Below are 23597 nucleotides of genomic sequence, written 5' to 3'. Positions count from 1 at the left end.
AGTTAGATAGGGTTCACAAAAAGATAAATCAAAATTATTGCCAGTAATCATGGATTTTACCTACTGGATGATGCTTCTGCCAGGTGGATGATTTGTTGCCATGTAGCAAAAGTTTGGCTCAGCATCATCATCGTCTTCTTCTGAACCTGAAGATCAGTAGCCTTCATCACACTGAATTGATTGTCTTGCCATAAGACACATGTTCCTTCCATATTTTTCTTGACCCTCATCACCATAATTGATTTGGGATGTTGGGTCGGTATGTTGGTGGATTTTCTGAAGGTTTAGGGAAAGGTTGAGGATTGCTTTGAATAGGAGCTTGAAATCGTTTTTGAAAAGGTTTCTGACTAGGATTCCAGGTACGTTTGCACTTCATAGATAGAAGTGCGAATTCTTGTTGGAAACAAAGTTCAAAATCAACTGAATCGAGATCAATATTTTCTTCAAATGAATGGTTCGGAACAGGTGGAATATGTGGGGTAGGAAGTGTTGGTTAAGCAGATGAAGCAACTGGGATAGTTCCAAAGGATTTGAGACAGATGGAATCGGAATCAGTGGGTTAACATAACTCACTAAGGCGAGAGGACCTCCTAAAAGTTCTCTTAATGTTTGAGCAATGTTAGATTCATGGCCTTGTAGTTCGTCAAATAACTGATAGAGTTTCAATTTTTTCAGATATCCATTACTCTGAAGACATGACTCCCCATCCTTTTCCGAGGCTGTTGATGAACTTCAGATTGTACTCGAGTGGAGTTCAGACTATTCCATGTGCAATCATTTTGTTCACAATGATCATTTACTGATTTGATACAGACGCTACAGATTCACCAGGAGTTGTAGTGAAAGTATCAAACTCATTGACAACAGATGTCAAACGCTTATCCTTCATGTTATTAGAACCTTCGAACAAGTCTTGAAGTGTATCCCAAGTCGCTTTGGCAGATTTGCACAGCTTAATGTGCTCAAAGTGAGAAAGAGGAACACCAAACACCATTTCCGAGAACGCAACTTAATTTGCATGAAGCTTTTCGATGTCTGTTGTAGTTAGAGGTGTTGGACGTTATTATTCTTGACCCATGAGAGTAGCAACAACATCTCTGACCGTTTGTCTTACGGAAACATGAGGACCTTCTTTCACAAACCTCCATATCTCTTCACCTTTTTCCTTACCAAGTAAAAATCTCTTCATTCTAACTTTCCAGTGATCATACTCTTCAACAACTTGCAATGGGGAATACGTTGGGCAACCCACACTATTTGCTATTTGCATTAGATACATTTGTTGAGTTAGATTAGGAGCAACCATTGAAGTTAAAGTATTAAAGTTGAAGTGGTATATAGAAGAACTTTTATCCTGAACACATAAATAAATGAGATACCTAGGTAATCTCAAATCAACTATAATATGTTTTTATGGATTCAAAGGAAAATCACTTAGGCTTTGATACCAATTGAGAGTGCAAGAAACTGTGCGCAAACAAGGTTTGAAAACTCAAACCTTAAATTAACTTAAGATCAATGTCTACTGCTAATATTAAGAGTCCATTCAAGTCTGGTAAACCAGTCTTGTCTTGAAATAAGAAGTTCAAAAAAGTATTCAAGTATGTAAAAGTGAGTATGAACAAAGTAAAGAGAATTTATGAACAATGAGAGTGATAGAGAGAATGATTTGACTTTCAAGATACTTAATATTGATGTGAAAGAGAATGTTCCTTAAGTGTTACATTGCATGGAAATTACTTCTCATTAAATAGCCAAGGAATGATAAAAAGACAAACTGACAAGGCTGCATGAACTATGTAAAGCTGAAAAGTCAAAAAGCCGACACTTAGGATTTTCTCGATCCTATCCCATGAACTTTACAAAAGAAAAAAAATACTAAAAGACGAGAAACATTAAATGCTATACATACTTAAAATAGCACTGACTACAATAGAAGTTGTGTGCGGACAAGGTGTGAAAAATCAAACCTTAAATTAACTTAAGATCAATGTTTGTTTCTAATATTAAAAGTCTAGTCAAGTTTGGTAAACCAGTCTTGTCATGAAATAATAAGTTCAACGAAGTATTCAAGTATGTAAGAGTGAGTATGAACAAAATAAAGAGAAAACAATGAGAGTGATAAAGAGAATAATTTGACTTGTGAGATACATAATATTGATATGAAAGAGAATGTTCCTCAAGTGTTAAATTGCATGGAAATTACTTCCCCTTAAATAGCCAAGGAGTGATAAAAAGACAAACATACAAGGTTGCATGAACTATGTAAAGCTGAAAAGTAAAAAAGCTAACACTCAGGATTTTCTCGATCCTATCCCATGAAATTTACAATATAACAAAGACTAAAATACAAGAAACATTAAATGCTAATACAGACTCAAAATAGCACTAACTACAAGGTTCTTCTCAGACTTGTCCTCAATTCAGAAGTAGCTTCATTTTGAAACATATCACATCTTGGAATGCACTTGACTTTGGTTTTGGCTTGGCTTCGGATTGCTATAGGTTCACTTTCATGTATCAACAACAATATCTTAGGTTTTTTTTTTGAAAAAGATGTTTCTTGAGGAAGATATCAAAGAATTTTTTCGAGTTCATACATCTTGAAGATTTTTATCTTGCCAAAATATTGGAAAAGACCTCTTTTTGAAGACTTTATCAACATATTATTTTTGAGTTCATCACAGAAGGTATGAAGCTATTTGTTCTTCATTTGATGTTGAAAATATTTATTAAAAGTCTATGGACGTTTCGATGTTATTCGGAAAAAGCACATGTCCTTTACACCACCATGTAATGTATTCCCATGCTTCCTGATAATGCTTGTGATTTTACATATTTGTCCCCCATGCTTTGACATGTACACTTAACCTTTTACCTTGAAGCCATGCCTTATCCCCTACTTTTTTCCTTTCCCTTTCCTTCTTTCTGTCATTTTTTACCTTTCCCAACCACCCACCTTACCCTCATACGCTTTAGAAAATATTTTTATTGATAATCACGAAGTTATAGCATTTTCAGTCTCAAAATTTCTTGAAAAACGGCTTTTTTCATCGTCACCCTGCTCATCCTCGGTGCCCAGCACTGAAGACCAAAATCTAACCTAATACATGCCATACCCAAGGAGTTAAAGCCATATCGAAGTCCTACTGCAAGTCCTTAAATATGAGGTATTCACCTGCGCAGCCTCTGCGGTCCTTCTCAATCCGAGACACCCTAGACCTCGTGTTCTATCCTCCCCTACCGTAGAACTAAAGCATATCACAACCCTCCTATTCTTCGCCAATTCCACACTTTGCTACCTCTTCATTGCCATCAGACCACCCTTATCCTTGACCGTAGACATCACCGAAGAGCTCTATCTTTGGTGATCGCCTCCTCTTCGCAAACGATCATTATAGACTTTCCATTCACCAAGGAGCCCTAGGCTTCAATTGCCATTAACTCCTCTATTCTCTCCTTACTTCTCAACCCTCTTCGCACACCTCCCCTCATCCTCTTAAACCTCGTTCAGCCAACCCTGCCAATACCGCAACCTATTATTTTTCAACCCATTTTTTTTCTTTTTCACCAAAATTTGTATTTACACCCAATTTTTGCCCATAGTTTTATAAACACCAATTATTTTTTTTACCAAATTTTCTTATAAATACCAATTATTTTTCTTAAAAGCAATTTTTTACACCAATTTTTTTTATTAATACCAATTAATTTTTTAAAATTATTTATTTTTTAACACCAGTTTTTACCACCACAAACTATGATCGGAAGCACTTTTGTGAAATAAATTTTACATGACTCGATTTATTTTCTTCTCGAAAGAGATTATTATTGGAGATTTATTCAAACTTCGATTGGCACGATAGATTACTTATGGCTGATTATATTGGAATAATTTTTTAATTCTTACCATCAAGATTGCCCTTTAATCAAGGTCCATCGGCCAACATTCCATGATCAGTGTCTTATGACCAGTTATCCTCCATACCGCAGTCGAACATCATATCTTCTTTGCAAGGCTTGCACTGCAGTTGCGTTTGATTAACAAAGTTGCTTTGCAACCTTCACTCTATGGAATTTTTATGACTTGTCGCTCATGATATTCAGTTGACGAATTGTTGAGAGAAAAACATTAACAAACTTTAGTAATGAGATAATAAGTGGTGGAATTAAGGTTAATCTCAGTGGATCTTGTTAGCTTAACAATAATAATAGTTATATTGTGGAAATGTAAGGAAAATAAATACCAATAAGTTTATATCAATAAGTAGTAAACAAGTAGATACTAGGTTGAATCGTAAGAAGTTTTGCATGCAAACACAAGTTAGTATAAGATGAACAACACAAGTAAAGAGGGAATTGGTTTTAAGTATCAGTTAAGATAACTTGAGATATAGAGATGAATGATCTAATATTGATAAACTCTCAGTGATTGATTGATAATTGGTAATTGGTAAGAAATACATGAAGTGGGAGACTCGATTATGATTGGCCTCAGATGTATCCTAATCATTCAGGTAAATGTAAATTTTCCGTTTTGTTAAACTGTTCTTGATGGTTTGACCTACATCCCTATGATGTAGTACTGGTAAAGAGTGGAAGAAAGTTCATAGAATGGTCGCCAGATAACTTTAATCCAATATAAGCTAACTTGGTTGGTGGATAACATGATCCAACATTTGAAAAGGATTGGAAGTGATCCAAGAGCTAAGTTACCATAGTTCAATAAATTGACTAGGGTGAGATTTAGATAAAGTTCTAACGCTAGTAGAATGAAAGTATTTAGGCAAAGGTTCTTTGGGAACCAGCCGACTGTCAATATCTTTGGCATTTAAGATGTAATAAGTTCAGGGAAAATTGACCTTGGGGTAGGTCTTACATCTTATCAGGAGTAGGAAAACTTTGACAGAATAAAGTCTAAGTGAAATAGTACCTATAGTACTGGAATAGCTACATTGAAAAGTGCTACTTAGAGCATAGATAAGAAAACTATTCCTTTAAACATACTAGAAAGGATCAGTAGAATATCTTCTACTGACGATGGGCATCATTCAGATGAACTCTAAGTGCAGCCAGCTGACGTTCCACCTCAAGTAGGTGTCTTTCGTACACCCTCTGGCGTACTCGTAGTTCTATGACTTCGGTTCTAGTTTTGGCTAGTGCTTGCAGCAGGGTTTCATTGTCTCTTCTATGAGTAAGTTCCAGATTGCGAATTCTATCCGTATTGGAATTTGTTTCGGCTTCTAGCTCCTCTGTTTGTTGAATGGCTGTCACATTTAGATCGACATTTTGAGCTATTCGGCGAACCAAAAATGGGAAGAACTATGTTTGCAGGTCCTCCATCACTTATATTGTTGAAGCTTTGATCTCTGTTGTAGGGTAAGGGTTGGCCCTGTTCATGGCTCCACCTACCCAAGTACTCAGTCCACATAGGCATCGGGCCTTGAAATGTCAGACGCAGTTCACGATTTGGGATTCAAGCTTCCCGAGGTAGATTCTCATATTCCGGCTCGGGGTCAAGATTCTCTGGTTCTGCATTAAGCCCTCTACTATTCACTTGGTCGGGAATGTGAGGGTCACCAGGGAAATGGAATTCAACCATTTATCTAGACGAGAAATGAGGGTAACATATTTATCTAACAATTCCTAAATGTATCAATAAACAAATAAAAATTTTCTATAAGGGAAACTTACTACTACTCCTAAGAAGTTTGTTCTTTGAATGAATAGTGTCTAAAACACTCCTATAGTATTTTAATTTATGTTTTTTTTCTCATGCTCCTCTATATATGAAGTAGTATAATTTGGTAAGTTTTAGGTTTGTTGCCACACCCCAATCGCTCCCTGACATACGTTCACCGTATCTCAAATAAATATAGTTGATCAAGCTATATTTATCCTAGATACGACTACATAACTGCCAAGTTTTGACTGTTGTGTCCAACAATTAAATACTTTTGTTATGTTCTAGTATGACATTGTTCTATAGTAAGTATGTAGGTATGTAGATATGTATACTTTTAGTTTAAGTATTTTAGTACTTAGAAAGTATAAACTCGTAGTCAGAGTATTTTTAATCCCTATGTGTTTATAGTTTGTATATCTTTTATGGGTTGATATACCTGATTCACTATAAACAATGCTCTGATACCAATCTGTCACTCCCCGAAACCAAGAACGGCGGAAACGTTCTGGGGTGGAGGACATCATGTACAGTATCATAACAATGCAAAGTAGTAAACAAGAAACAACATCATCCATTGCATTAATAGTATAGTTTAATACATGTGTGTTCTTTAATAGTAATATGACACCAAAACAAGTAATCAAAATAAAAGACGAGTCTTGAACGCTCCGTCTTCTCAAAACATGGTCATCATACCTGTCTACTAGCGACCTGAGAATACAAGTTATTTTGAAAGCGTAGTTCATCATTTAAGCTGGTGAGTTCATAAGTATTTAATGTTAATGTTTGTATAAGTTTGAATGAAAATGTTTGTAAATGTTCAATGTAAATGTTTGTATATGTTTGAAAACCCCTAGAAAATCTCATATTTCCTACTAGTATAAAAAGTAGTCTTCTACCAAGACCCGATTGTTTTGAATGTTTGTTTCTCTATAAATGTGGATGTTTTTCCCTAATTTATAACTATCTTAACTCAAAAATAGCTTGCATTGACTTTCAAGTAGAACTGTCACTATATGAAAGTAATGGGAAAAGTAAGTACTCAGGGGTCTTCAGAATTAACAACCTGTAGTACTAATTACCTGAAAACATATTTGGTTACTTAAGGTCATAATGTGATGAGTAGTTCCCATACTAAACGTTCTCCCTACAAGAAATTCTGGGAAACAAGAGTGACTTCCGCAACGAATTGCTAGGTCGTAATATCCACATTAAAGTTATATAATCATGTATACCCAATTTATTATCACCTTTTGTTTAAAACAATGTGTTAGTGATCATTGGTATAGTTAGATCCTATAGTTGTTCCATGCTATAGCATCTTAGTATGTTCTTTTTGTTTTAGTATCTTAGTATGTACTTGTATATGATAGTATTCTCTGTGTGTACTTGTATATGATAGTATTCTCTGTTATGGTATTCTCTGTTATAGTATTTGTATAAGATAGAATTCTCCTAAACTATACCTATAATAGCTTACTAGTCATTTCTGTTATAGTATTCTTGTTTGTAGTATTTGAATGATTGACTAGTATTTTTATATATACATAAGTATACAGTATATAACTAATGTTTAAACGACCATCGAACAACTAATCGATTACTCTAAGTACACATCCAAACAAGGAAAAGGAAATAAAGTGGGTTAGCAGTTCTAAGTCCTTTAAACATTACTTACATAACTATACATATATAGGCATGCATTTGACGATATATAAGTTAAGAAGGAAGTTTTGTCAAACCTTTTGAAGAGTTTAATAATAAATATGGATGACTTGATATCAATTTATAAAACGATTTAAAGGTAGTTTGTTTGATAACACAGTTTAAAGTATATGAAATCCTATTGTTTGAAACACAGTTATAAATCACATGTGATTGATTATATAACATATTTAAAGTCATTTAAAAGGTATATTAAGGGGTATGAACTCACCTGTAGTGAGTGGTTTGGATGAACGGATGGTATAGGATGCTAAGTGTCAAGTGAAGATTTGAACGCACACACAGATCCTATTTAACATATAATGACACATATTTGTATCTAATTAGTGATTAAACAACTAATTTAACAACTATAGGCACCCTATAACGTGGAAAACACTTTGATTCAAGTGTTATAACCACTAAAGGGTTGCATCTAAGGGTTGTATGGCTTTGCTTTAGAGTTTTCAGCCCAAGGACTAACTCTCCATGAGTTTACGGCCTAAGGTAATTTCCCCATGAGTTTACAGTCGTAAACTCACGGTATTTTGTACCAAGATGTGTTATAAGGTCTTATAAGTCATAATGAAGTATCCTATGATCAAGTCTAAGCCTTCGGAAGGAATTAGGGTTCATATGCACCCATCAATAGAGTTTACGGACCAAGGAGATTGCCTTTGCCATAAACTCCCTTTTGATCTTGATTTTGTGTTGTTTTCAAGGTGGAAACTAAGTGATTTAGTCATATAACAAGCTAGGGTAAGGGTACTTACAATATAGAAGCTTGTAAAGGTGTTTAAAGTCCAAGAACACTAGTGTGTGTTCTTGGTGAAATGAAGAACACTTAAAGATTTATGAAAATGAAAGGATTTCATGGATGAAATCATGAGTGAATCAAGAAGAAGTGATATAACACATAGATGAAGTGTTTTACTTACATTCTTGGAAGATTTGGAAGCAAAAGCCTCAAGATATATGAGAGAGAATTCTGAGTTCTTGGGTTTGAAGGGTTAAAAGTGATTAAAATGACTAAGGAATATATATACTAAGGGGTTTTCGGCCACCTTGAGTTTACGGCCGTAAACTCCAAGGTTTTGGCTGTAAACTCCTCTTTTGAGTGCTTAGGGCTTGTTTGACAGATTAGGGGTTCAACTGACACTCCCATTCATCTATTCCTTTGATGCACTTAAGATTAAAACACCCAAACGGACTCCACAAGTGCTAAAAATTAGCAGAAGTAAGTTTGACTTCGATTGAATGTAGGGTTTGTACAAGGTACAATTTTCGGGTTGTCACATTATCAGTTAGAGTAAATAAAATAAAAAAGAATGTTTTTCCGGGAAAACAGAAGCATTTATTGTCTTGTAGGCTCATAATGACACGTCATTTAATCGTGGGGTGAGAAATGGTTTTGTTCGTTGTAAAAATGGGGAAGTGGAATGGATTAGAACCCAATGGTTACTTGATGAGATTGGATGAGTGAAAAGGATTTTCAAAAAGATTTTGTTTAAGGCAAACCGGTTTATTTATTTTTTATCCAAGAATTTGCCTGACTGAGGAAAGTCTCTTGAAAGATGACTGAAAAATCATGTGTGACAAATTGAATGTTTGAAGAATGTTTTAACTTCATTAAGTAGCACACATTGTCATTTAAAGCATCTGTGAAGTGATGACTGCGGGTTCATTAATGTGTCAGCGGGAGATGAGAGTTGAAGAACAATTGGATTATAAAGGTTAGAAATAAAAGAAATAAAGAGACCCGAGGAGTATATAGATCATAAATGACTTCAGTATACAAAGTATATCGAGGAGAAATTATGAAGTACATAGTACAAAAATTATTCTAGAAAGAGACCGGAGTGAGTAAAGTGCTTCAAGAGTTTTGATTTGAAAATAAAAAGAAGCAGTTTATTCACACTCGAAGACCTAATAAGGTATGCAGTATCTACCCTTTCAAGAGGAACTGCGAGTTAGGGTTCATCATCCCTAACATTTCCAAAAATCCATTCAATTTTGTGGAGTCAAGTGCCTTGGTGAAAACATCAGCTATTTCCTCATAAGTTGGCACAAAAATAATTTTAATGCTACCTTTGAGGATGTGGTCTTTGATGAAGTGGTACCGTAGTTCTATGTGTTTTGTCTTTGAGTGATGAATATGATTATGAGAAATCGTTTTTGCACTCTTTGTATCACAATAGATGGGTACCTACAACATCCTGTACCCATAGTCCAAGAGTTGTGTCTTCATCCAAAGGATCTGGGAGCAGCAACTAGCTACGACCACATATTCCGCCTCTAGGGTGGACAATGAAACATAGTTTTGTTTCCTTGAAGACCAACTAACTAATCTTCCACCCAAAAACTGACATCCACCTGAAGTGCTCTTTCGATCAAGTCTGCATCTGGCATGATCTGCATCTGTGAATTCCTGCAGACTGAAGTCGTTACCCGCAGGGTACCAAATACTCAAGGCTTTACTCCCTTTTAGATACCTGAAGATCCTCTTGACTGCGGTCAAGCGAGATACTTTGGGATCAGATTGGTATCTATCACATAAACCCATAGCAAACACAATATCTGGTCGACTAGCAGTGAGGTACATCAATGAGCCAATCATTCCTCGGTATATCATGTGATCAACTGACTCCCCGGTAGGGTCAGTTGATATGTTATACCCAAAGGCCATAGGGACCTTTTCCGAGGAGAAATTATCGATTGAAAACTTCTTCAATAGCTCAGCGGTGTATTTTTCCTGATGGATGAAGATCCCTTGAGAGATCTGTTTGACTTGAAGACCTAGAAAGAAGTTAATCTCTCTATTCATGCTCATCTGAAACTTGCTTCTCATTATCTTTGAAAATTCATCCACCATTCCCTGATCCGTTGAGCCGAAGATAATATCATCCACATTGATTTGAACGAGCATCAAGTGTTTTTCATTTGCTCTTTAATCAAAGTGGGATCTATCACACCTATTTTGTACCCTGAGTTGACAAGAAACTCTAAAAGAATCTCTAAAAGAATCTCATAACAAGGTCTAGGCACTTGCTTTAACCCGTAGACCACTTTTTTCAGCTTGTAATAATGATTTGGAAATTCCGAGCTTTCAAAGCATTGAGGTTTTTGCAGATATACTTCCTCTTTCAGTTAGCCATTAACAAAAGCACTCTTCTCATCCATCAGATGGACCTTGATGTTTTTATGAGCTGCATACGCTAAGAAGATACGTATGGACTCCATCCTTGCAACTGGTGTGTATGTTTCGTCGTAGTCAACACCCTCAAGTTGACTATACTCCTTTGCAACTAAGCGTGCGTTGTTCCGTACCACTTCATCGGATTCATCTAACTTGTTCTTGTAAACCCATTTGGTACCGACAACAGTGTGGCCTTTTGGCTTTGGTACCGCTTTCAAACTTTATTCAGTTCAAACTCAGCAAATTCCTCTTGCATTGCAATAATCCAATCTGGCTCCTGGAGAGCTTCTTTTGTGGTCTGGGGCTCGACTGATGACATGAATGCTGCATAATTACAATGGTTATTAAAATCAAAAGAGGAAAGAGTTTGAATACCTGAAGATGGGTTGTCGATGATTTGACCCGGTGGGTGATCTTTCGTCCAAATATGTAGACGACTTTGTTGATGGTCTGCGGCTGCATTTGAGGGAATATCCTCTACCTCATACGAGTCTGTGGGGGTATTTGAAGAAGGTAGTACCCCTAGATTTGAGAGCAGCCCGCATATGAGTCTTGTACTGTTGGGATTGATTTTGCAGCTGTTAAAGGAAGTTCCCCTGGATTAAAGATGGGAGTTCTCCTTGAACCGATGACGGTTCCCCCTGAATCAAAGACGTCAGTTCCCCCTGGACCGACAAGTGATTAATAATCCTTGGATCTGTTCGTGTATCAATATTTTCAACTTCTTCATCCTAAGAGTCTTCAAACACAGTTGATGGATTGATCAGGTTGTGTACAAGTATCGGAGTAGTATCTTCTAGTATTGGTATCTCGATGGTTAGAACTGTTGAAGGGTTTGAACTTTCCCTCTCAACCGGCGAGGTGGAAGTATTGAACAACGTACCTTCAGAAATAGTTGGGCCATATACTTCTAAATGTTGTTGTTGTGAAAACGGAGACACCAGAATCTCAGAGAGGTGTGCTCTCTCTACGGGATTGAAGAGGTCATCATAATTAACTTCAACTATGTTTAATGGTCCCGAGGAGGTTGGAATATCACTCTCCAGGATGAACTTGGTTTCAGTGAGAGGATCCATTCTGCGGACATAATGGTCATCGAATTTGACATCAAAACTTTTGAATAATAGTCTTGGTCGGCTTATAAGAACCCCGTATGCAACTTTTTTGGTTGAGTAACCCAGAAAATGACTTCATTTGATTTCGGTGCAAACTTGTTGAGATGATCCATGTTGTTCACCACAAAACACTTGCAACCAAAAATGTGAAAGAAATATACATTGGGTTTTTTACTGTTTAGACCTTCATAGAGAGTCTTGTTGAGGCGCTTGCAGATACTATTGCTTCCGCCCAGAAGTAGAGAGTTAAGTTGGCAAAATTGAGCATCGATCTAGCAGTTTCGACGAACGTTCTATTTCTTCTCTCCACCATTCCATTTTGTTGTGGTGTGTAAGGTGCTGAAAAGTTGTGGCTGATTCCCTTTGAGACTAAAAAGCTATTCAAGAGCTGATTAGTAAACTCAGTGCCATTATTACTTCTTATCCGTCAGACTGGTAGTTTGATCTGAAGCTCTATCTCCTTGATGAAGTTAATCATGGTCTGCGGTGTATCTAACTTTAGTCTTAGAATGAAGACCCAAGTGAAACGAGTGAAATCATCAACTATGACCATAATATATTTCTTGTGATTAAGATTGGCTACATTTGACGAGTCGCGGAGGTCTATATGAAGGAGCTCTAGAGGTTCAATGATTGAAGAATCAACAATTTGAGGATGGATTCCCTTGGTTTGTTTACCAGATTCATGCACCGGGCACAAAGTATCATTGTTGAACTTCATGCTTGGTAGTGCTCGGACTAACTCTCCAGTTACTAAGTTGTTGATTTATCTGAAGTTGAGGTCAGCAAGTTTTTGATGCTATAGCCAACTCACTTCAGACACTTGCTTTGACAGGAAACACAACTACAGTTTGCCGATGATCAGAGAGAGATCCAATGGATACATTGTCCATTCGGCTTTAGACTTGATCAAGCACATGTTTCCGTCATTGGTCATGATATAGCAATACTCACTGTCAAACTCAACCTGATGACCAGATTTGCATAATTGACCCACATTAATCAAGTTATGTTTTAGACCTTTTACAAAAGCAACTCGTTGAATATAGAAGCTACCCATAGCCAAAGGTGATGTGTCCGCCAACATTGATTGGCCTGAAATCACGAAGGTATTCTAACCTTCCAGTCATGTGCAAGGAGCAGGCACTATCGATTAACCATTATTTTTTCATGTTCCTCCTTGCACATTGCCTACACAATCAGTTGGTTAGTTTGGGTAACCAAACAAGTTTGGAGCATGTGGTAATGTGGGAAACCTTTTTAACAGATGCATGCATGTGGGACTTGGAAATATATTTCTTTTTCCATGTTTGTTTAGAACCACAATGTGTTACATTATTTTTGAGTTTTCAAGTTGGGATTGGACTAGTATTTGATGTCAGTGGATAAAAACAAAAAGATAGGTTCTTCTCATTAATCCACATTAATCAACGCCCTGGAGGGTGTGGTCTTTTTCTTTGGACTGGTCCGAGGATTGTGTTTCTTGGAATTGTCCACTGGATTTTGAAAATGTTTATTAAAAGACTTTGTCGTAGGTTTTTACCTTTTGACAGATGGAATGGATTTTGAAGATTGTGAAGTGTGTAAAATACCCTTCATTTTTGTGTCTTTTAAGAAATTTTGTGAAAGTGACTTGACACCCTTTTGAAAATTTTCAGATTTTTTGTGTCAAGAGATTTTGTCACTGTACATGGCTTTTTGCACGATCAATCGACTGCAGTGGGCTTTGAAAATCTTCTTGCAGTGATGGGTTTTTTGAAATTCCTTTTGTTTGAAAACTTGGTCGGATTTTTGAAAGTTTTGTTTTTGGAGTCAGCTTCCCACTTTTCACGTTGGGATCTGATCTCCTTTTTCGAGAGCCAATTTTGCTTCAGCCTTTGGTGGAACAACATCAGAAACATTTAACTGGGGTTTTTTGAAATTCTTTTTTCGAGGTAAAGATAGAGGTCTTGAGTCATCGGAACTAGAGAGCTCATGGCTCTGAGAACATTGTCCAAATTCAAAATTATCAATGGGCAGTTCACGCAAGATAGGCTGAAGAGTAGTTGTGAACTTAACTGGGGTCTACGATAGAGAGGACTGGAGTACCACAGAGTAAGTCAATAGTAACTCTTGGTTGGGACATGTCTTGGAAGACAAAGATGGACAGTCTGCAACTAATTCAGGTCCTTCTAAAGCGATTTCTTTGTCCACAACTAAACTAGACTAAGAGTCGGGACAAATTGTGCCAGTGACGGGTAAAAAGTTATCTAAGTTACCCGAGGAGAGCTCTCGTTGATACAATTGTTGCTAAGTTCATGAAGTCTACCGAAATGACATCTAATGTCTTTGGGAAAAGTTTTTTCATTGATTGGATAATGAAAAGCTCGATCTGGTGGGACATAGGGACGATCGACATCAAACCGAGGAGAGCTCTCGTTGGTAGAATACCCATTGGACAATCCCTAATTATAATTGTTGTCTACAATCCCATTATTCACTAAGTTCTTAATAGCTTCACTTTTAGTAAATAGTTTTTCAATTAAACGATTCAAGCGTACAATTTCTTTTCGGGCAAGATCTCGTTGATTAAAAGCAATATCTAATTGGGTTTCAGTTAACACTCTAGCATATTTTTCTAACAACAAATCCTTCTCTAACATAATGACATTAAGCTTTTTGTCTTCTAGTGTAACGACCGAAAAATTCCATCCAATTTAAACTTTTCAAAAACAACCCGTTTTCATTAAATTATTACAAAAAGGTTTTCAATACAGTTAAATTAAAGTATTCCCAAAATCTCATCACGGCATAAACATGAGGAGCGGTACGATCACGCCTTTGCCTTGCCACGGTCTCCTGAAGAACCTGAAAAACATAAAACCACAACTGTAAGCCCGAAAGCTTAGTGAGATATCCCCAAAATACCAACCACATATACCATACACGCATAACATGCCATAACATATCCGATCACAGAACAACCATGCACTTCGGGTCTACTGTGTGACTGGTCCGCCGCACCGACCAACAGTCCACCTGGTCCACCCTCCGAGTCTAGCCATATACCTCGAGTCTGCAGTGTGATTGGTCCGCCCGCACCGGGCCTTCAATCCACCTGGTCCACTCTCCGAATCTAGCCACATACATCGAGTCTGCAGTGTGATTGGTCAGCCCACACCGGGCCTTCAATCCACCTGGTCCACTCTCTGAGTCTATAATATGACTAGTCCGCCCGCACCGGGCCTTCAGTCGGCTTGGTCCACTCTCCGAGCCTCGGCACGTCTGGTCCGCCCTCTTGGGGCCTACAGCCTATCCGGACCGCTCGCTGGGCCTTCGGGACAACCGGTCCGCCCTGGGTATCTTGGCCTACAGCACAAAGCAGGACCCGCCTCAACCCAACTCCAGTCCAAACAACCATGTGCACATAAACATACAATCATGTAAGCATTCATAGTCAACAAGCCGATCAAACAGATCACATAACATATCATCATCCTAACCAGGATACCGACCTAACCGGTCACTAGCATAGCATCACCCTACATCTCAGGATACCAATCTCAACCAGGTCTCTAACATATACCATCCTAGCTACCAGGATGCAACATATCAAAGCAATAACATACAACAAATACCCGGATCTCAATCCGATAAAGGGCCGGCCTTGGTGCCTTAGACCCTGTTGATATAGTGAGGATAACTCACCTCGAAACTGCCGGCTGAAAAGATAAGATCCCGCTGCTCCAAACTCCGACACGAACTCCCCCACTAAACAACACCAAAGCACTGAACTCAATAATTACCAAAATACCCCTGGAAGACAACTGGTCAACCCTTGGCTGACTCTACTCGCCGAGTCAACCCGATGACTCGCCGAGGCCCCATGCTCAACATTTCCTTCAATCCGCGACCCAACTCGCCGAGTCACCCCGAGACTCGCCAAGTTCAACAACTCTGAATCCACTCGCACACAACTCACCGAGTCACCCCTTGACTCACCGATTCACGGCTCAACCAGAAAAGATTGGGACTCTTCGACAAGACTCGCTGAGTCCAAGAACATACTCGTCGAGTCTAAGGTTATCTTCAACCTACTCGCCGAGTTGTTCTTCCAACTCGCCGAGTTCCAGGCCATTTTCATACAACTCGCCGAGTTGTTCTTCCAACTCGCCGAGTTCCAGCCTATCTTCAAGCAACTCGCCGAGTCTACCCATGTGACTCGCCGAGTACCACCGGGTCTGAATCCATACAGAGGCTTTCCAAGCCATGCAGATGATCCAAACCATAGATCCACCCTTCCTAAGGCCATCCATCACGTAAAGTGGCAAACTTCACATGAATCCAAGGAGATCTAGGCATTTTCACTCTAGGGCTAGGGTTTGGGACAAGGTAGCTTCACCAATCACTCATCAACAGGGACTTTATGACATACAAGACCATCCCAAGCTTAGATCTGAAGTAGCATCCTCAGATCCAAGCTTCTATCTCAATTTAGATGTCATATCAACCACCACACATGAACCCATGAAAAAAATAGCTTAAGGAAATGGTTCCTTACCCTTAGAATGAGCCCAACCAACTGTAGATTCCTAATTCCCCCCCCCCCCCCCCCCCCAAGCTTCCTAATACAAGCCTCCAATCTTCAAGCTTAAAGCACGAAATATCCTTCTCCAAGCTCTAATTCACTCAACAATGGGGTCTCCTCATGAATTTAGGGCTTCTGGAACTCAAGGAATGATAAGGAAGCTGGGGAGGAGATATGATGATCTTTATATAGGGCTCAACCCTCGGAATTAGGGTTTTCTCCACTCAGCACCAACTCGCCGAGTCCACCCATGCTACTCGCCGAGTTGGTCACTTAACACGTGACTAGAGTCGCGACCCTACTCGCCGAGTCCACTCGTGGACTCGCCGAGTTGCCCTTTCCCATTTACTCTTTTAGCCCTTCAACTCTACTCTTGATATTCTGGGATGTTACATCTAGTCTTCCTCCCACATGGTACATCTTTTGGGTCTCTATGTTCTTTTCATATAGGGCTTTGTTGTAGTCTGTAAGGACGGCAACACATGTGTCTGAGAAGCATTCTGTGGCTGAGATTGGTGATGAGGGTTTTTAGGATATCTTGGATGGTTTCTATGTGGATTGAAGTTGCGACTAAAAGGTGGTTTGGTGAACTGTTGATTTTTTTTCGAAAGGAGAGTGGTGGGAGTCTATTGAACTATTGGCTGACTAGGGCAATGGCATTCTAAAACTCTCCTTCGTCATCAAGTTTTGCATCTGCTTCATACGACTGCAATGAGCTGTTATATGAGTGTTGATAGGATGATACTCCGGAGTAGGGATACTGAGGAGTTTTGACAGTAAACTATGGTGTTTGATCCATCAAAGCGAGTGGTCCACCTAGGTCTGCACATTCTTTTAACACCATCGATTCTTGGGCTTGAGGCTCACCGTATAGCTTGAATAGTGAGAGATTTGGATCTTTCTATCTCCTTGGACTGTCATCTTAGCAGTAGTCCAATATCTACCCAAACCCTTCAGGAACTGCAGGTTTGTTTCATGATTGCTTCTTACAGTGCCAACGTTTAAGAGTTTGGTGATGATGAGTTTGAATTTCTTGAAGGAGTCATCAAGGCTTTCACCAGGTAAAGCTTTAAAGTTGGTGAACTCATTAAGAGCTATAGTAAGCTTCTTGTATTGAGCTTGTTCAAACCTTTGATAGAGATTTTTTTAGAACATCCCAGATCTCTTTAGCAGAGTCACAGTTGATGATGATTTCGAAGTTGTCAAGAGCAACATCACATGAGATTTCGTAGAAAGCAATTGCATCTTTCTCCATCTTCTCTAAGTCATCGTTGGTAGGTCTGTTCATGACTGCTTGACCTCCACCAAGTCTTGCTTGAGCACCATCTGCTGCAATGGGAGTGAGAATAGGGACATGAGGTCCTTCTTCTACAGATCTCCACACATCTCTACCGAGCCTTTGTAGATATCTTTCCATTCTTTGGGACCAATGATGATATTCACTTGAAATAAGTAACCACCAACACTATTTGAAACGTTTAGAGCATAAGCTTGTGCCATTTTTCCTTGTTTTTTTTAAACTTTTCTTATGAGTCGTATAGAAGGCCTTTTAAATCAGATTTTTGAGAACAAAAGCTTCGATTTTGAAAGAAATTAAAAGGAAACCACTTTGGCACTGATACCAACTGTTGAGAGAAAAACTTGAACAAATGTTTGTAACGAGATAATAAGTTGCGGAATTAAGCTTAATCTCAGTGGATCTTGTTAGCTCAACAATAATAATAGTTAGATTGCGGAAATGTAAAGAAAATAAATAGCAACAAGTTTATATCAATAAGGAGTAAAAAAGTAGACACTAGGTTGAATCGTAACATGGTTTGAATGCAAACACAAGTTAGTATAATATGAACAACACAAGTGAAGAGGGACTCGGTTTTAATTATCAGTTAAGATAACTTGAGATATAGAGATGAGCGATCTAAGATTGATAAACTTTCAGTGATCGATTGATAATTGGTAATTGTTAAGAAATAAATGAAGTGGGAGGCTCTATTTATAGAGTCCCAAAAGTTACATGAAAGAGTAAAATAACATAAAATGAATGAATATGGTGAACTTGAATGGTACACCGGATATTACAATGAATACAAGCAACATCAGTAAAAGTAACTTAAACAATATTCATGCATAATTCATCTCTGCGGGTCATCTTCAAGTCTGCGGGTCACAACATGACAAAAGTAGTCTCCGGGTAGATCTTCTCTTCGTGTCCATCAAGACAAAAGGTCTTCGGTTCCTTTTAGATGAAGAGGGTCACTTTATTGTTTCAATAGGAAGAAGGAAAACCATAATGGAAATCGCCAAGTAATGTAAAGAGAAAAAGACAAACAACCTCAGTAACGGTCGCATCAGATAGCAGTTCTAGTATAGGCCAACCGAATGCACCGACAGGACAACCTAAGAACACTAACAGGTAACAAGTTAATGGTACAAGTCTTACCACCACTATTACAACAACACTTAACGACTACTGCAAAAAAAATACAACAAAACGTACCACCATACATATCGTTGCCACCTCCACTCCTGTACACACATTAACAAGAATTTTGGGCTTTGCAATCCCAACAAGCCTATGCTACTCAATCCATTCTTGGAAATCAAGAAACACCGCATATTTAATGGGGTGAACAAACCACTGACAATAACGGATTGAGGGACTTAACAGGAACACTTATAACTATCGATTCTTGAGGTTGGACAACTCACCTCTTATCAGAATCATACACTAGTATCTGCTACTAGTAGAAGCAAATATACCAGAAATTTTGAAGTATGATGGGTCAGGTGATTCAGATGATCACATTGAAAAGTATAAGTGGAAAATGGATTATTACTACTTAAACGAGAAGTATTGGTGTTTTTTCTTCCCAACCACCTGGTTGGGGCCAACACGGTTATGGTACAAAAGCCTACCGATAGAAAGCAAATATGATTTTAATCAGTTAAGAGAAGAGTTTCTTGGTCACTTTATACAACAAAGAAGGTATATGGTGGACGCTCATGCCATCTTAGGATGCATACAACATGAGGACAAGTTACTAAATGCATTCATTCACCATTTTAACAAATCCATGCTCAACGCCCCGAACATACTAGATAGAATGGTAATAGTCACGTTCACTTATGGATTACGCCCGTGAGTCCTATTCAAAAAACTAGTAGGTAAACCACCAAAATCGAGAAAATATATGATGGAAATAGTTCATCGCTACACGAAACAGGAAGAAGCAGCATTCGAAAATATAAAAACCAACCAGGGAGAAAAATCTTACACTCCAAAAGATAATCATACATTTTATGTACGAGTTCATGTTTAAGACCATCAAAAGTACAATAATGTAAGGACCTCCTGATCGAAACGTTTCACACATCAAAACCGTAATCATCAAACACCAAGAAATGGAGGAAGGAATGATGTGGAACAATTAGACAAATCAAGAAGAACAATGGATGAAGAGCACGGAAAAAACTAGTAAACAAAGATCAAGGGAAGTACTATGAGTTTCACGAATCCACCGGGCATGACACTATTGAATCTAACACGATACAAAGAGAACCGGAAAACAAGATGCAGTCTGGATAGCTCACCGGCCTAATAAAGGGATTGTAGTCCAAACATCTGGAGAGTATCGCACCCATCAATCTAAAAATCAAGAATTCAGCAAAAAATGAATTTTCATGTTCAGGAAATTAGAGAAATCCAAAGCAGAATATGAGTGGCATGACTACACGTTTACCATTGATGAATGGGATTATAGCAACAACAGTCAGGAAGGGGATGAACCCATAATAATCGGAGGATTCATTAGCAAAAATTACATAAATGACATTTATGTAGACAATGGCAGCTCGATAAATGTTATGTATAAGCATTTCTACAAGAAACTCCCAAGCCATGCTCAGAAGAAGATATAGCCACCTGAAACTCATCTAATCAACTTTGTTGGGCACAACAGGTGGTCGGAAGGAACTATCACGCTACTGCTTACCCTGGTAGACTATAACAAAGGTAAGAACGACACTAAACCAGTCGGGTTCATCATTATCAATGCATCATTGCCATACAATGTGATTTTTGGAAGAACGACAATGTATAATATTAGGGCCATAACATCAACCTTCCACGACGTTGTCAAGTTCCATAAAATGTCAGGGGTCGGAACAATATCGACAAATAAAAGAGTATGAGAAATGGAGCATGGCCAAAACAAAAATAACATGATTAATGGTATTTGAAATCTCACACCCCATAAGAAAACAAAACTCCTACAACCAAAACAAATATAGTCGGCACCGAAAAGTGGCGGACAAGAATGGAGAGCCTAATAATCAATCTAGAGGAAAACAACAGTCTGAAAGAACCACTCAGAGAACTTACCGAAGTTGCAACATGGAAAGTGAAAGAACGGGATGCCTTGGTGATTGTGAAAAAGTTCATGTGGAAAATAAGGATAACAACAAGCAACGATCAAAAGGATGTTATAACTACAAAAAGGAAGCATAACGATGTAACAAGAATACGAACTAAAAAAGATCCCAACCAATCATTTCAAAAAATGGCCACGAGGGGAAAGAAAATGAAAGCAAGGGCGAATTAGGATTAAACGAGGAAAACAAGGATACCAAGCCAAAAACAAAGAGACAACAACATAAATGGAAAGAAATAATAAGAAGACTGAGAGAAATTTATGACAGACAAAATAAATGAGAGATAATTGTGAATGTTATAAAATGAGGCATCATAACAAATGCACCAAAACAAACTTGCTTCGTATCATGGTGAATTAGGAAACAACGTACAAAAAGGAAGGAAGTGGCAGCACCAACAGACATCGGCAAGCACATCAGGAAGGAGTAAATCCATGGCACCGCTAGTAAGGGTTGGTTATACCCAGTCCAAGCAGTTACTTTGACAAAGCAAGAATGGCATTCTACATGATGTGTAACCATAAATGGTAAGAAAGCACCATTTTGTTCAAAGTTAATGAAACAATAGTTAAACGACAGAACAACAAAGAATACAATTATTCTATAAGTGCAACTCAGTCAGCCGACTACAACAATGCATTGGTCAAACGCATCATCTTGACCAAGCATAGTCATTTAGCCAAAGAATACAATTATTTTGTAAGTGTAGCTCGGTCAACAGACTACACCAATATGTTGTTAAAACACAACATCTTGACCAAGGCTACCCGTTTAGCCAAAGAATACAATTATTCTTCAAGTATAGCTCGGTCATCCGACTACACTAATACGTTGATCAAATGCAACATCTTGACCAAGGCTGCCCATTTAGCCAAAAACTACAAATATTCTATAAGTGTAGCTTGGTCAGCCGACTACACCAATATGTTGTTCAAACGCATCATCTTGACCAAGGCTACTCGTTCGGCCAAAGAATACAATTATTTTATAAGTGTAGCTCGGTCCGCCGAATACACTAATACATTGGCCAAACACAACTTCTTGACCCATGCTACCCGATTAGCCAAAGAATACAACTATTCTATAAGTGTAGCTTGATCAGCCGAAAACACTAATACGTTGGATAAACACATCTTAAACAAGGCTACCCGTTTAGCTAAAGAATACAATTATTTATACGTGTAGCTCAGTCAGCCGACTACACCAATACGTTGGTCAAATTCAACATTGTGACCAAGGCTACCCGTTTAGCCAAAGAATATAATTATTCTATAAGTGTAGCTCAGTCAACCGAATACACCAATACGTTGGTCAAATGCAACACCTTGACTAAGGCTACCCGTTTAGTCAAAGAATACAATTATAAGCCGACTACACCAATAGGTCGGTCAAATGCAACATCTTGACAAAGGCTACCCGAATAGCCAAAGAATACAATTATTTTATAAGTGTATCTCGGTCAGCCGACTACACCAATACATTGGCCAACCGTAAGATCTTAACCAAGGCTACTCGTATAGCCAGATAATACAATTATTCTATAAGATTAGCTCGGTCAGCCAACTACCAATATGCTGGTTAAACACAATATTTTTGACCAAGCTACCCATTTAGCCAAAAAATACAATTATTCTATAAGTGTAGCTCGGTCAGCCAACTAGACTAGAACATTGGATCAATGCAATAACTTAACCAATGATACACATCTATCCAAAAAACACAACTGTTCTATAACTATTGCCCAGACATCTGACTACACCCATACACTAGTGTAACATCTATCTCTCAGGTATTCTTTTCATGAGTTAATCACTGGATTTTATGGATTTTCGTGTGGTTACGGCATAGCACTTGTGGAGCCACGGTGTTGGACCAATTAAATAGGAAATGTGCATATATAGGATGCCATGGCGTGGCATTATGTTTGCCACAATGTGGCAACTATTTTGGGCCAAACCCTAACTTTCAGTACTGGTGCCCTATTTAAGGGTACTAACTTCTAGGGTTGCCTCATTTGGTAGCCTCCATTATCTGAGAATGAACCCTCACCCAAACCCTAGCCTTTTGTGTATATTTTGAGTGTATGATGTCACTTTGTGAAGGTTAAAGGAAGAAGGAGCTCATATTGGTGATTGTACACTTGATTCCAGCTTGGATTAGCCACGGTGTGCCGAACATTTGGAGTAAAATTTGACAGTTAACCTTGAGCATTGATTTTTAAATTGATTAAATTTTCATTATATTGCTAGTTCTAGTGTTAGACTAAAGTGTGATCTTGTATGAATCGATAGGTGGGTTGTAGAACCTGTTTCGTGGCATTGAGTTGTGGTTTGTCTAACTTCATGAGAAAGGTGAGTCTCCTCACTATACTATGTAGGATGCTAGTTGTCTTTTAGATAGTTGCATGGAAGACCATGGGGGTAGCCCTTGGAAACTATATGTAAGACCATGAGGTAAGCCTATGGCACTTGGATATAAGACTGTAGGGGTAGCCCATGGCATTTTAAATAAAGACCATGGGGGTAGCCCATGACACCTGGATATAAGATCATGGGGGTAGCCCATGGAATTTCAAGTAAAGACCACGGGGTACCCCATGACACTTGGATATAAGACCTTGGGGGTAGCTCATGGTATTTCAAGTAAAGACAATGGGGGTAGCCCATGGAACCTTGATGTAAGACCATGGGGGTAGTCCATGACATTTCAAGGAAAGACCATGAAGGTAGCCCATGACATTACAAGGTAAGACCATGAGGTAGCTCGTGGTGAATGTATGTATGATATATGGTATTTTGGGGAGCTCACTAAGATTTGTTCTTACGGTTTATGTTTTAAATGTTTTCTGGTAGGTACTTCCAGTTCCAAAGGGATGGGCCTGGCTTTATCACACAACAT

Source organism: Lactuca sativa, chromosome 2 (genome assembly GCF_002870075.4).
Source record: "Lactuca sativa cultivar Salinas chromosome 2, Lsat_Salinas_v11, whole genome shotgun sequence".
In the NCBI taxonomy this organism is placed as follows: domain Eukaryota; kingdom Viridiplantae; phylum Streptophyta; class Magnoliopsida; order Asterales; family Asteraceae; genus Lactuca; species Lactuca sativa.
Note: the sequence above shows the minus strand (reverse complement) of the source record.